Source organism: Daucus carota, chromosome 3 (genome assembly GCF_001625215.2).
Source record: "Daucus carota subsp. sativus chromosome 3, DH1 v3.0, whole genome shotgun sequence".
Lineage (NCBI taxonomy): Eukaryota > Viridiplantae > Streptophyta > Magnoliopsida > Apiales > Apiaceae > Daucus > Daucus carota.
The window spans coordinates 45978900-45991122 of record NC_030383.2 but is presented as its reverse complement, the minus strand read 5'-3'; the positions used below and the strand labels follow the sequence as shown (position 1 = coordinate 45991122).

General features: G+C 32.4%; 2 long non-coding RNA genes across 3 annotated transcripts; both read right to left on the bottom strand.

Moving 5' to 3' along the window:
• Window positions 1-2441: 2441 nt before the first annotated feature.
• LOC135151247 (uncharacterized) lies at window positions 2442-6192 on the bottom strand. Its single transcript, XR_010289848.1, has 2 exons — window positions 5669-6192; window positions 2442-3725 (listed from the first exon to the last, which is right to left on the bottom strand). It is a non-coding gene; the product is annotated as an uncharacterized LOC135151247 (long non-coding RNA).
• A 1903-nt stretch (window positions 6193-8095) lies between these two features.
• LOC108210868 (uncharacterized) lies at window positions 8096-11613 on the bottom strand. Of its 2 annotated transcripts, none has more exons than XR_010289847.1 (3): window positions 11323-11613; window positions 9179-9379; window positions 8096-8429 (listed from the first exon to the last, which is right to left on the bottom strand). It is a non-coding gene; the product is annotated as an uncharacterized LOC108210868 (long non-coding RNA). The 2 variants fall into 2 exon arrangements; XR_010289846.1 differs by having other exon boundaries at window positions 8096-8425; window positions 9201-9379; window positions 11323-11564.
• Between the last annotated feature and the right edge of the window lie 610 nt (window positions 11614-12223).

Here is a 12223-nt window from a genome sequence, read left to right as displayed (position 1 = left end):
CACTCACGTTCCTTGGCTTTTGTATTTAATTGGGTTTGAAATTACGTTATTACCCTTGTTTTTGTGATGGATTGTGTTTTTAGAAGAGGGTGTTTTGGGGAATAAAAAGGTCTTGCTTTTTGGGAGAACGTGGGTGGAGGCTTTTATTTTTATGGACGATTTTGCCTTTTGTTTTGTTTGACAATTGTGCCCTTTGTTTTGTTTGATTGCCAGAAGGGTTTACGCTCTGGCCTCTGGGTGGGTTGGGTGATGAGGGCTTTATCGTAAAAAGGGAGGATTAAAATGGTAAATTGGAATATTCGGATTTGAATTTCCACGGTGTCGCTAGGCTGTACCAGTATAGAACTTTAGAGAAGATAAGGTTATGTGTGTATATATATGTGCTTTGTATTATGAATATGAATATATAATATAATAAATTAAAAGGAATGTAATCTCTTCTGCTCTTCTGTCCCATGTGATTTATGGGGGCCATAACATTGCTTAAGCTGTTTTGGACACAAGTGTATTAAAATTTAAAAATACCTTGTCTGCATCTACTTACTCGACACATCTTGTGTGAGCGATTTGATTAAAAAATGCAAAGTTAATCAAAAGTAAAAAAGAATATAAGGAGCGTTTGTTTATAAGAAGTTGGGGCTGCTTTTGACTTCTGCTTTTTTTAACCCGTTTGTGTAAAAAAGTAGAAGCACTTTTAAGAAGATGAGAATGCTAGTTTCTCTCTCACAGCTTTTGCTTTTTTCCAAACACTTTATTAACTTATTTATTTCTCACTTCTGCTCCACTTCTTTATTATAAGCAAGAAGTCACTTCTTTTAAGTTAACCCAAACGGCCCTAATGTGATGAAGCCAAATTGTTGCTTTCGTAACTCCTCACTTTTTCTTTCTTTTTTTTTTAGCTCATGCGTTTTCTCGAAGGTCTTTTTATGTTTTTCTATAATATTCTCAGATTCTCTCATTTTCCTTCTTTTCCTCGAAAGATTATGTGCATTTTCTTGAATTGACTCCGACTCTCCGCCCAGTAACATTGTCTACATCAATTTCGAGGAAATGTAATCTCTTCCATTTAGATGGTAAATATTGTCTACATCTCCAGTTAGATAGTAAATATTGTTTACATCTCTCATTTTGAAATATTAGTCGTTTGATTTTTGACACACACTTTCGAGTAGTATTTTTAAAAAACAAGTGATCTATTTCAAAACAGAGAGTAATAAAGAGCATGTGATCGAGCTTTTGTCATCAGACATCGGCGTATTGCATGTGTGTTAGCGCCATTGGGCTCATACCATTATGTATTTCATTGGTTCTGGTTAGCAGCTTGGACAATAGGTCACCCACTATTGAATAGCAGCAACGAGAGGGGATCACTCATTTACTCTGCAGAATTTTCTGAGGAAATCTCGGTGTTTGCGTTCCATTTACAAGAACTGAAATTTTGCTATCGTGAATATTGATTTAATTCAGCAATTCATTTGTTATCGAAATTCACCACTTTGAGTGTGTGGAACATAAACTCACAATAATCTCCGGCGCTTTCTTAGAATCAACTTTATTATTACACTCGTGTTTTTTTTTTTTTATAATTTCAACGCAGAGTATACCTCACTAGCAAGAATACAGTCTGTTATTTGTCTCCATTAAATGGAAGTCGATTGTTATTTAGAGATTAGAGAATTTATTGGCCCTTCCAATCTTCAAACAATCACTTTTGATAAGAGTTGAAAAAAGCATACATTAGGCTGATCGACTTAAAATTAGACAGATTATTTACATCTTTTTATCTTTGATATTAGTGAACTGAAATGGAACAGTGTTCCCCAAAAAAAATTAAAAAATGGACTAAGCTCTTTGATGTGATTTCGAGGTGTAAGGAAACTATTAAAGTGATTGTTAGTTTCGATTTTAACTTTTTATTTAGAAAAACTTACATTTTAATTAATAAGATAATATTTATTTTAATACTTTTGTAAATACTTTTGGCACTTTAATTCTCATACCATTTTGGAGTGAAAGTTTTGGAATGCAAATAAACTTGTTTTTTTTATCATTTGCTTTTGTTTCTGAAAAAGCGGGGGATCACAAATATCAAATGTGAATGCAAATTTTGTTTTGTGATTTCCTTAACATTTGCTTTTCTTTTTATTTAAAACTCTTGAACAGAGTTATGTAATAAAATATCGGTCACCGTTCTCGCAAACGACTACTAGGGACGCATTATATAACTTACTGATCGTTGGATAAATATAATATTTTTTTAATATGTTTAGTGTTTAAAAACGCTTGACGGGTGTGACACCCTCAGATCCGGGGGTCTGGATCTGGTGCCACGTGTAAATAAAAGTAATTTAAAACCTGTATTTTTTAGTCACTGAAAGAAAAACAATTTAAAACCTGTATTTTTGAAAGAAAGTAAATACAAATATTTCAAAACCTGGATATTTTTAAAAAAATGATTTAAATTAAAATCAAATTCACCCCCTGAAAACAGGATCGCATACAGGTTACAGCATTGAAATCAGAAACTAAAACTATCAAATTTAATTACAAATTAAACTGCATTATCAGCTAAACATCGATAAGAAGAGTAGCTGATAACCAAATAAACAAATCTCATTTCCAACTGAATTGAATTGCAGAACTCCAACTGCATCTAGTCTTAATCACATCGTCCCGGATACCCTACCTAACAATTTTCCTGAACTCAACCACTTGCAATCATTGCCTATCATTACTCTTTACGCGCAGTCTTTAGTGAATCATCTTTATCCCTAGCTGAAAAAGGTTAGAAGGAATAGCAAGAATGAGCAATAATGCTCAGCAAGAATATGATAGGTGGAAGCAACAAGATATATATATTTAAGTGAATCAGAATGTTGAAGTGAAAGTAAACTCTGGATTAAACATGATGTTGTAAACCAACAGTTCAGTATAAAAGAGTAAAATGGTAAACAATGATAAAACAGTTCTGCATCAATATATGAATTTAAAGCTGTAGAAATAAAAATAACTTCCATTATCTTTTGAACATAAGATAATCTCCTTTGAAACTAATCAATATTTAATTGGGTTTAAATAAGACACCTGGCTATAACAGATGATCAGTCATGCTATAGTCCATAAACCAAGCTTATTCAGCAAGGTCGACAAATATTACGAATTCCGGTAATCCGGGCTGAAGGAGCCACCTTTCACGCTGGGCCGATGTCTGAGCCTCTTACGCAAAACTACCCAATATATTAAATTTAAAAGCTACAGCTTTAACATGATTTGGTAAATTCAAGAATTCAAGTGGCTTTTCTTGTTAAACAAATTTATTTTGTAGCAAATCAAAATAGTTACTACTTTTAGTAGTTTGAAAATCTTTTATCAAAATCAAAGTTTAAATAGTGAGTCAAAGGTATTATCAATTCAACTGCAGGTATTCAATTACTAAACATGATTCACAAGAATGATGTCACGATAAAAATGAATCATGTCATGAAAGAGAGGTCAGGGTCAAGAAGAAGATAAAAATCGCTTACTCTTAACTAAGGGTAGAAATACTTGCCTTAACTCCTATGTTTAGCCACCATTCTAATAGCACTATACCGCACAATCGTGTTTTTCTAAGTAGCTTCTGACTATACTCTTTCTCCGCTTGTCTTTTCAGATTATTCTTGCTTCAACTTGAAACACCATCAGAATAATTCTGAACCTTCTCGATATACACGTCTTGATCTATTCTACACGATAGTAGGATAATATCTCAGTCATCGTATTAGAAGGACTAGCTAATTCCAAATATTATACGAACCGTGAACATCTACCCTTCGGATACCCGTATATAGCAAACATGAATATATACAGATATTCACATACCAATATATACACATTGGATCAGTCGGCACATAACCACATAGTCAATAAACAATCGATACACATTCCAGTCTACATAGAATATAATACTATTAACCATCAAATATTTATTAATAAATAAACACCCTTAATCTCTAACAAAAATTCGGCAGCATCTCCTCTGTTTATCGGACTATTAACCTGTTTTAATTTAAAACCAACAACCAATCAAACAAGTTTCTAACCCAATAACTCAACATCTGCTAACTAATAATAAACTAAACTCAATTACAACTCAATAATCCAACAAGTACTGAACCAATATCAATTAAAACACCATCACACATCAACAATTCACGTATCTCAGTCAAACAATGATTCAACTTTAAGTTTGGATGCAAGTCCTAGAACAATACATATAATTCTAACTCGACAAATCATAAAGCACATAAACTGCCGGACAGTCACCAAGAGATTTGCATTTTAATAACGTTTGGAAATCTCATTTATACATACACATCAAACAAAAAAGATAGAGCATTCCAAGATCTTTCTAACCATATATAGTATGCAAAAAGTGATCAAGTAATAAAACAGGAAATCATTAATTAAGTTGACTTCTTAATACAAATCAGCAACAACCCTCTCAATTTTGCTAACTTATAGAACACTAGATTACATAATTTTCCAAGACAATACAAACAGGAGACGTCATACTTGAAATTATCTGATCAACACAAAAAGACTCGCCATTTAATCAGTTATAGTTAGTACATAATGCATCATTTAGCAAAACAGGACAGTGTAGTATGGTTTTGACATACTTGACTTGATCAATTTTCATAAAATAGAAGCAAGCACCAAATCAAGAAACTCAAAGAATAGAAATCATAGAGAACTCACATAGCCAAGTTACAGAGGTCAAACAAACAAGTTCCAACACATAATTAATTTAGTATAAATTTTGAAAGTTCAACATGGTGCAGAGAAAGCATCACAGCAGGGCTCTAATAACACCGGATACATAAAAATTCTTATCTTAATATGTACTAATCCAAATTGATTAATTCCACTTGGCATAGATCCTTGATTCCACATAGCATATAGTCTCAGAGGTTTGGTATTTTAATTCTATTCTATGTTATACAGACTTTGCATACAAGACACTTCAAAATCATAACATATTACTCAGCATCTAATCATGTAGTATATCTCTTAAAAAAAATCTAACATAACTTTAATCTTATTAATCCAATCAACCTAATTCCTCTTGGTACTGATTTTATACCTTAAGAAACATCATTATAAGTTAATCAATTTACCAATTAATCTTATGTCAGTTTGGAGTACACATGTCAAAACAGGGCAATGCACACATATGTCACATAGCAGAATTTTCTCATCTAGACAAAGAGTCACTAATTCATTCATAACTTTTAGCTCATTTAACGAAACTTTGAAATTCTTTTTCGCACTTAATCTAGACTTCAAGGAGCATATAATCGCAGGAAAATTAAGCATAGTAATCGAACTTAACAGTCCTAGAACAAAGCTACAAAACAGGACATTACCGCTGCGAAGCTTGACAACAATTGACTCAATTCTAATACCACATCTCAAATTACACAAAACCCATTCTAAGAACATGTACACAGCTATATATACACCACCACATCAACACCACAGCTCCACCACCAAACCACCAACAATGTTGTCATCATCTCCAGTTAAAGCGAACAGCCACACAGATACATACATACACAAGTATACACACACTTATGCATATAATCAAGTTTAAGAATCGCAATTAATCGAAACGAGAGATGATTACCTTTGATTGGTTGAAAAATCCCAAACCCTAATTTCACTCTCTCCTAATTAATCACACGGTTGCAAGATTGAAAAGGCAGAGAGGAGGAAGAGAACACTAGTTGAGGCTCAACAACGAGAGATGCGAGAGACTGAGACTTGATGTTTTAAAAGTGATGAAATATAGAAAAGGAAAGAAGAAAGGGAGTATAGGCGGTGGAATATTGGGACACATGTCACACCTCCTTTTAATCTGATATTCAATCCTAAATACCCGATATCAACTAATTCAGGGAAAAACTTGCAGTAAAATTTCTTCCGACAGCTACCGAAATATTTTTATAAATCCCGGAATGTTATAAGACCAATGAAATAAAAGTTTTGAGATTTATCGAGTACTTATGAAATTTATACGCAATTTAGAAATTAATTGCGTTCAGAAAATATTTAAACATCAAACTTTTACAAAAATAATATATTTAATATTTTAAAAACTCCTAAAAATATTCATTATAATTTTCAAGTAATTGAAAGAATTTTTCAAATCATTTTTGTATTTTTAGAAATTCATTTTATTATAATCCATTTTTAAGGAAATCATAAATATTTATAAAACAACACAACAGTTAGTAACAAATATACACACAAGCATAATCACATCCAGATAATACAGTAAATCAGAGAACAAGTAATTCATGTATATAACATGGTATTCAATTCCAACCAGACAACAAAATCTCGATACCCTGATGAACCGAAAAAAAAAATAATTCAAACATATACTTTTGAGAATTATCAAACTGGAATAAAATATTGAATTTTATTCCTCATTTTCTGAAAAATCACAAGTAAAATAATAAAATAATTTTTGAAAATCCGGGTGGTCACAATCTACCCCCCTTAAAAAGATTCCGTCCTCGGAATCAGCGAAAAAAAAACTAGAGCGTACGATCGCTGTAATTTGTAATACTATTCCTTTCTAATATAAGATTCTCTTGATCATTTTCGTATACCCGCACCAGCATCCGTTTTTGTTCATGGTACTTCCTACTATAAAGGCTTAATTGATCTTGGGAACTCAGTTGACATACCTTCAACTACTGAAGATTATAAGAGTCTTGAAGGTAAAAGATATGACAGATTTCACATATTGGAGCAAGTGTTGAAATAAATGAATAACTGAGAGATCAATATGGTCTATAGAACTCGGTGTTGCGTGTCTAATTTAAGACACTACTAAAGGTAGTTAACCTTCTTGTAATGTACAACACACACAAGTGATGGCGTCCCATCCAACTCCTATCACACAGACAGGTAGTCCTTGTGTCCCCTATAGGTAGGGTTGTTCATCTCAGTTAGAGTAGAGAATATGAAAGGGTTCGAAATTACCAAGATTGAATAGATTCTAAAGGTGTGACAGTAAGCACAAGTATCATTCGAGATCTCAAGTGAAAGGTAAAAATATACTCTTTGTCGAATATCTTTATGAAAGTGATGTCAGAACAAATCATTGATGGTGAAAGAAATCAATATAATTAACAATAAGGAAGGTATTGCCAGGATTCTCACAGATGTCTTCTTGATCGATTCCTTTGATGACTCGTCCTGATTCTAATGATTCTTCCTGACGTTCTAGTGATCACTTGCATATATTATCGTTGACTCATAATAGCCTCTGAAGATCCCATCATTGATATCGTTGTCGGTCAGAAGTCTTATCCAACTTTATAAAATTATCACCATAGAGCGTTGACGGCTTAACTCACTTATAAGTACTAGATCGAGCAATCTAACACGAACTCTATGTAGCTCTAACGCTCACTATTAACTATATACAAAGTATTAAACTCAGCCCTGGTAACACCTATATTCTTTCACCAATCCCATATATCTCTGACAAGAATCTAAAGGTGACTCTCCAAGTAATACTCAACACTTGGCAGATACTATAAAGGATATATTAGATTGTGTGAGAATGTCTACGGGTCCGACCTCAACTAGTTTTAACTTGAAGGTTCCGCTGATAGATCTAACTTCGACCCTCTTAGAATGATATAACTCCGAATTGGTCAATATACTAAGGATTGGAAGAACTAGAATTAGGAATTGTGATGTCTATAACTATAAACACTTAAACTTAATCATCTAGCTCCATTTTATTCTTCTCCAAAAGACTATCCCCAAGTAGTCTTACGATACCTCTATGTGAGGTTACACCACGTAATCCTTTTTATTAAACCTATTATTGCAAACTATATTCCAATTTCAATAACTTATAACCTGTAGCTCTGATACCAACTGTGACACCCTCAGATCCGGGGGTCTGGATCTGGTGCCACGTGTAAATAAAAGTAATTTAAAACCTGTATTTTTTAGTCACTGAAAGAAAAACAATTTAAAACCTGTATTTTTGAAAGAAAGTAAATACAAATATTTCAAAACCTGGATATTTTTAAAAAAATGATTTAAATTAAAATCAAATTCACCCCCTGAAAACAGGATCGCATACAGGTTACAGCATTGAAATCAGAAACTAAAACTATCAAATTTAATTACAAATTAAACTGCATTATCAGCTAAACATCGATAAGAAGAGTAGCTGATAACCAAATAAACAAATCTCATTTCCAACTGAATTGAATTGCAGAACTCCAACTGCATCTAGTCTTAATCACATCGTCCCGGATACCCTACCTAACAATTTTCCTGAACTCAACCACTTGCAATCATTGCCTATCATTACTCTTTACGCGCAGTCTTTAGTGAATCATCTTTATCCCTAGCTGAAAAAGGTTAGAAGGAATAGCAAGAATGAGCAATAATGCTCAGCAAGAATATGATAGGTGGAAGCAACAAGATATATATATTTAAGTGAATCAGAATGTTGAAGTGAAAGTAAACTCTGGATTAAACATGATGTTGTAAACCAACAGTTCAGTATAAAAGAGTAAAATGGTAAACAATGATAAAACAGTTCTGCATCAATATATGAATTTAAAGCTGTAGAAATAAAAATAACTTCCATTATCTTTTGAACATAAGATAATCTCCTTTGAAACTAATCAATATTTAATTGGGTTTAAATAAGACACCTGGCTATAACAGATGATCAGTCATGCTATAGTCCATAAACCAAGCTTATTCAGCAAGGTCGACAAATATTACGAATTCCGGTAATCCGGGCTGAAGGAGCCACCTTTCACGCTGGGCCGATGTCTGAGCCTCTTACGCAAAACTACCCAATATATTAAATTTAAAAGCTACAGCTTTAACATGATTTGGTAAATTCAAGAATTCAAGTGGCTTTTCTTGTTAAACAAATTTATTTTGTAGCAAATCAAAATAGTTACTACTTTTAGTAGTTTGAAAATCTTTTATCAAAATCAAAGTTTAAATAGTGAGTCAAAGGTATTATCAATTCAACTGCAGGTATTCAATTACTAAACATGATTCACAAGAATGATGTCACGATAAAAATGAATCATGTCATGAAAGAGAGGTCAGGGTCAAGAAGAAGATAAAAATCGCTTACTCTTAACTAAGGGTAGAAATACTTGCCTTAACTCCGATGTTTAGCCACCATTCTAATAGCACTATACCGCACAATCGTGTTTTTCTAAGTAGCTTCTGACTATACTCTTTCTCCGCTTGTCTTTTCAGATTATTCTTGCTTCAACTTGAAACACCATCAGAATAATTCTGAACCTTCTCGATATACACGTCTTGATCTATTCTACACGATAGTAGGATAATATCTCAGTCATCGTATTAGAAGGACTAGCTAATTCCAAATATTATACGAACCGTGAACATCTACCCTTCGGATACCCGTATATAGCAAACATGAATATATACAGATATTCACATACCAATATATACACATTGGATCAGTCGGCACATAACCACATAGTCAATAAACAATCGATACACATTCCAGTCTACATAGAATATAATACTATTAACCATCAAATATTTATTAATAAATAAACACCCTTAATCTCTAACAAAAATTCGGCAGCATCTCCTCTGTTTATCGGACTATTAACCTGTTTTAATTTAAAACCAACAACCAATCAAACAAGTTTCTAACCCAATAACTCAACATCTGCTAACTAATAATAAACTAAACTCAATTACAACTCAATAATCCAACAAGTACTGAACCAATATCAATTAAAACACCATCACACATCAACAATTCACGTATCTCAGTCAAACAATGATTCAACTTTAAGTTTGGATGCAAGTCCTAGAACAATACATATAATTCTAACTCGACAAATCATAAAGCACATAAACTGCCGGACAGTCACCAAGAGATTTGCATTTTAATAACGTTTGGAAATCTCATTTATACATACACATCAAACAAAAAAGATAGAGCATTCCAAGATCTTTCTAACCATATATAGTATGCAAAAAGTGATCAAGTAATAAAACAGGAAATCATTAATTAAGTTGACTTCTTAATACAAATCAGCAACAACCCTCTCAATTTTGCTAACTTATAGAACACTAGATTACATAATTTTCCAAGACAATACAAACAGGAGACGTCATACTTGAAATTATCTGATCAACACAAAAAGACTCGCCATTTAATCAGTTATAGTTAGTACATAATGCATCATTTAGCAAAACAGGACAGTGTAGTATGGTTTTGACATACTTGACTTGATCAATTTTCATAAAATAGAAGCAAGCACCAAATCAAGAAACTCAAAGAATAGAAATCATAGAGAACTCACATAGCCAAGTTACAGAGGTCAAACAAACAAGTTCCAACACATAATTAATTTAGTATAAATTTTGAAAGTTCAACATGGTGCAGAGAAAGCATCACAGCAGGGCTCTAATAACACCGGATACATAAAAATTCTTATCTTAATATGTACTAATCCAAATTGATTAATTCCACTTGGCATAGATCCTTGATTCCACATAGCATATAGTCTCAGAGGTTTGGTATTTTAATTCTATTCTATGTTATACAGACTTTGCATACAAGACACTTCAAAATCATAACATATTACTCAGCATCTAATCATGTAGTATATCTCTTAAAAAAAATCTAACATAACTTTAATCTTATTAATCCAATCAACCTAATTCCTCTTGGTACTGATTTTATACCTTAAGAAACATCATTATAAGTTAATCAATTTACCAATTAATCTTATGTCAGTTTGGAGTACACATGTCAAAACAGGGCAATGCACACATATGTCACATAGCAGAATTTTCTCATCTAGACAAAGAGTCACTAATTCATTCATAACTTTTAGCTCATTTAACGAAACTTTGAAATTCTTTTTCGCACTTAATCTAGACTTCAAGGAGCATATAATCGCAGGAAAATTAAGCATAGTAATCGAACTTAACAGTCCTAGAACAAAGCTACAAAACAGGACATTACCGCTGCGAAGCTTGACAACAATTGACTCAATTCTAATACCACATCTCAAATTACACAAAACCCATTCTAAGAACATGTACACAGCTATATATACACCACCACATCAACACCACAGCTCCACCACCAAACCACCAACAATGTTGTCATCATCTCCAGTTAAAGCGAACAGCCACACAGATACATACATACACAAGTATACACACACTTATGCATATAATCAAGTTTAAGAATCGCAATTAATCGAAACGAGAGATGATTACCTTTGATTGGTTGAAAAATCCCAAACCCTAATTTCACTCTCTCCTAATTAATCACACGGTTGCAAGATTGAAAAGGCAGAGAGGAGGAAGAGAACACTAGTTGAGGCTCAACAACGAGAGATGCGAGAGACTGAGACTTGATGTTTTAAAAGTGATGAAATATAGAAAAGGAAAGAAGAAAGGGAGTATAGGCGGTGGAATATTGGGACACATGTCACACCTCCTTTTAATCTGATATTCAATCCTAAATACCCGATATCAACTAATTCAGGGAAAAACTTGCAGTAAAATTTCTTCCGACAGCTACCGAAATATTTTTATAAATCCCGGAATGTTATAAGACCAATGAAATAAAAGTTTTGAGATTTATCGAGTACTTATGAAATTTATACGCAATTTAGAAATTAATTGCGTTCAGAAAATATTTAAACATCAAACTTTTACAAAAATAATATATTTAATATTTTAAAAACTCCTAAAAATATTCATTATAATTTTCAAGTAATTGAAAGAATTTTTCAAATCATTTTTGTATTTTTAGAAATTCATTTTATTATAATCCATTTTTAAGGAAATCATAAATATTTATAAAACAACACAACAGTTAGTAACAAATATACACACAAGCATAATCACATCAAGATAATACAGTAAATCAGAGAACAAGTAATTCATGTATATAACATGGTATTCAATTCCAACCAGACAACAAAATCTCGATACCCTGATGAACCGAAAAAAAAAATAATTCAAACATATACTTTTGAGAATTATCAAACTGGAATAAAATATTGAATTTTATTCCTCATTTTCTGAAAAATCACAAGTAAAATAATAAAATAATTTTTGAAAATCCGGGTGGTCACAACGGGGACTTGTCCAACACTTTTTATTCGTTGGA